Below are 4489 nucleotides of genomic sequence, written 5' to 3'. Positions count from 1 at the left end.
CAGCCCCATCATTAGCGATTCTGTATTTCAGCATCATGTTTCTGTAACTCATTTATATCAGCCTGGCTTTGAGTTTGTAATAAAACCTTTAATCTTACTCATAGGTTTGGGCCCTCATTGTGTAGTTGAAATGAGTACACTGTAAATCAAAATTTTACTTGATGTTAACAGAGTTAGACCTCTCAGGCAACTATAAAGGTCTATCAACCGGAGAGTGATGGTAAGAACTGCCCAGTGCCCTCTCAAGTAGGTTGCATAACATTGCCCAAAGGGTCTGTAAATTGAAAAGCAAGATGGGGATTTTGAATATAAGGACCCCCTTTAAAACATCCCTAAGGCACCAAGCACTGAAACTACATCAGTTAGGGCACAGATGAATAATGTGACAAATAACTACTTATAATGAATGCACCACTGCTAACACAATGCAAATACACATGTGGCCAGTTTATGCTGGTAAACCTATTAACTGTTTATTCACAGGTTTTCATAAATAATTCTCTATGATGGCATCTCCAGGCAATTCTTCACTGGTGATAATAGCTAAGAGTACAAAACAAGATGACTATGGCATTTGAAACAGAAAACTATAACGTTGTCACGACATGAACATAGCTGTGTATTCATTTCATCTTGGCGTCTAGTATGTTGGACAGCTTGACCTTAAACATAGCTGTTACTCCTCATGTGTCCTCCTCTCTCTCAACCACTGACAAAGCAACACTTAGTGCAGCATTACATGTTCTACTGCCCCACATAGGGCACTGACAGCTTCACACATTATTCACTTCACATTGATTTCAGGGTAGGCATGAACATGTAACATTGTTGTGAAAACCCACGAGGGGGCCAACTCTCAAGCTATTCCGCATTTTTCACCTAAACCCCAAACGTAAGGCTGCAGAACACTCTTCTTACAAATTTTACTTCGTAGTAAATCCCAAGTGTATATACGGGACCCTGAATGCACTACCACAGACCCACATAACTGACCAAATGGCACAAAATATGTGAAGGTACACCAACATGTAGTGAAGACATGGGTGGCGGAAATGGAGCGCCAGGGATTGAAAATCCTGTTTCAGAAAAAAGGTAAAAGTCATTTTCTTATATGTCCTCTGAAATTCAAAAGAACAGGAAATTAACTGTGTCAACCTGTGCAAATAGAAATTTGCCTGGCCTTTTACAGGCAGAGCAGCGATCTTCATTATTTTTCTATTTCCAAAACCAATAGTGCAGATCATAAAGCTTTGTGAACTTATTCAATGGTTCTTAACATTTGATTTTTAGCAAAACTGGGAGAGTTGCATTTAATTCATAATTCACCGCTTGACGTATCTAGTGTGGCCTACTGGTTTAGGACTATGGCTCTTTGTGCATGTATGTATCCGCTTTGTTCTGTAAGGCAATGCTAATAGAGCTAACTACCACAGAAGTTGTTCTAATGAGCATCCCTCTGAGAATGTAGACAAAAAATGATGTTCCTGTATGCCATTCTTGGACAATACTGGGACTAAGAAGGAGGCGTGTTCAATGCATCTTTTAGGTTTTAGACAAAAGGAAGGTAGCTGTGTCTTTTCGTATGTAAAGGTCACACGAGGAGCGAGTGATTTAGAAGTTGGCATTTTTAATTGGCTTCCTTTACCCTCGAGGCTGTGTAATATCTCATGTTTTGAATTGAACAGTTGAACTAGAGCTTGGATTTCAGAAGCATATTTAGAGATATGTATCATTAAAAAAGGGGGAACGTTCGTGCAACCTACGTTGTTATTAATTTAAGAGTTACCCTCTCTTAGTATTCTGAAGAAACCTTTCAATTCTACAGTGAATGAAGATAGAATGAAGACAGGTTGCCATTTTAAAACAGGACAAATCATTAAAGCTCTCACTTTAAGAGCACTTCAGCTTCCTTTGTAAAATACTGCAGCAGTAACAAGACAATAGGTACCATTGCTTCATTCGGGAATTTATCATCTATTCATGAATTGCTGATGTTTCTGGTTTTTGTGGCAAGCTTTTTATGTCTTGCCTGCTATGACAGGAATTCCTGTATTTTTAAACACATCTCTTATTAGCTATTGTGCCGCTCACTGCAATTGCAATTCTGAATTGACTACCTGCGGTACTAAAATTTATTAACACAATATAGTCGAACGTTCGCCCTGCAACCCCTAAGAGAAAAGAAGAGGGTGTAGTGGAGTTTTAAAGAGGCTTATTCTAACAGGGATTGTCCTAATATAACTAGCTTGAACGTCGTTCTTTACAATGACCATTGATCTCAAATGACTTTTTTTGACACCATAAACTCAAGCAAGATCTTTTATGTACAGCTTGATTGAATACAAAAGGACCTCGAAAAATATGGTTGGATTCCAAGGCTTTATTAAAACTGATCCCCATTTGTTATCTTTTCTCAAAACCAGAAGCAATATATTATCGAGCCTCCAATGCGCAAACTATTTTATCAAATATTTTAATTAGATGATTACCAATGTTTTCCCATCATTGCTTACTTTCTGCTGGAAGTGGCAGATTTTTCATCTTCAGACTTTGACCTAGAGCAAAAGACAGTTAGGAAGTGTAAGAGAAAGTCTCTTTTTGCATGATCGCCTCGTTTTGTTTTGGACTAATGCATGTGCCTTGACAACTAAACACTTGTTGAATTGGTCAAAATCCCCGATTGACCCATTTAACTTACCTAGAAGTTCCTCATATATGGTACTGTGTTTCCTCAGGGCCTGTAAGGTAAATGGCACTCGTGGCCTAAAGCACTTACGGTGCCTCCACTAAAGTGACCATATATAGATTGCCTCTAGTCCTGCCACAGCATCCTAAGTGAGCAGTTTTAATATTGCCATTTAACATGCTAAAAACACACACTTTTGACAGGCCTAAACGTTTAGTTAAATAATAGTTATTCACCCCTTAAGTAGACATTGTCAGGTCTGAGGCAAGGAGCATAGGCCCGATTCACAAAGGCAATCGGAGACAAAAGTCTAACTTTATGACTTTTGGTATTCACAGAGGTAATTTACAAGTTGTACCTTTACATCTTCAGTCGGGCTGTACTCTCGACTGTAGATGTACTCTTTGGCACAGGCCGAAATCTCCGGCTCGGATGAAGTGTAATCAGTGGGCAGGATTGCAATTTTTACAAAAAGGAACATCAGAAACATGTGATAAATGGTAGAGGATGTCATGAAAATCAGTTTGGGCAGTGAAAAGTATGTGACTAGACACTATCACATCTCAGAAAGGTTTGCCCCTTTGCATCATGGTATATCCAGTCCACAATTTGTGCTCCCCTCAGTGTTGACTGTAGTGTTAAATCAATGTTTGGTGTAACACTCCAGTCAACACTACACTCAGCAAGAAGATAGATGGAAATGTGCTAGAGTGCACAGAGGTGTCAATAGAAATTAGCTTCCAAATGTAACACTTGCCAAAATAAATAATTCACTACTTGCCAAAATAAAATCAACATGCCTAGAGTTGCAGGCCTTTTGATTTAGGTTATCAGTTAACAATTTTCCCCTTTCCACTCTAACATTTCTGCAAAAGAATGGAGACAGAACCTATATCTACTTGTTGCAGGCTAATGAGAAATAAGTTACAGATGATGTTCCCACATGTTAAAAACTTTACTAAAGGAGTGTTATATTCCAAGTACAAACCTACGACATAAAAAATTATATTAGGAATTTCCTTGGAACAACACACTGCTCAGGCTGGGGTTAGTCAACGTAAGAACCCTACAAGAGTAGGCTAATGAACATTGGACTATTCGAATGAGCCATTAGTCGAAGACTGACCTTATTTGGAATACATTTAAGCAACTAAATGCTCCTTCCCCACATGGAGAGGGTGGTTCAAAGTATAGTATGACCTATGTCATTTTTTTGCCCTATGTTTAATTTTTTCAAAAATATACTTACTTCACCCTTTATTGGATTAGTTTTGACTTTTTGATGATGACAAAAGTTGTCATGATCTAGAAAACTGACCTACAATCTTAAAATATGACCTTGCTGATTCAATACATGGAGAGGGGAGAGAGCAGGACAGCCTTTACCCTCTTCCCTGCTCCATTGAAGTCTCTGTCACGTAGATATTACAAAACATTTTTTTCTCCTAGATGTCCATTTCTACTGATAATGTCTGCTTTCGTAAACCACGAATGAAATTCTTGTTCAACAACTGACCTCAAAATATGCTGTTATTACGATTGCGCATTCTAGCTCACTGAATGAGCATGCCACGCAAATCATAGCTAAAGTTTCTTGCTGTGGTTTACATATTGTTAGACCCGGGATCCCTGGTTGGCTGAGGTAAGTACTTTAGGCCAAATAGGGACCCTCATTTCCACGTCAGGGAAAGGAAGGACATCTTCTGAGATAGCCTCCGCTGACCCCCTTGGTAGCTTGGCACGAGCAGCCAAGGTCATGTCCAAGGCAAATGTGCAAAGTATTTACAACCACGCTCAAGACAA

Source organism: Lissotriton helveticus, chromosome 7 (assembly GCF_964261635.1).
Source record: "Lissotriton helveticus chromosome 7, aLisHel1.1, whole genome shotgun sequence".
NCBI classification, from domain to species: Eukaryota; Metazoa; Chordata; class Amphibia; order Caudata; family Salamandridae; genus Lissotriton; species Lissotriton helveticus.
The sequence above is the reverse complement of the archived record's forward strand: the minus strand, read 5'-3'. Positions refer to the sequence as shown.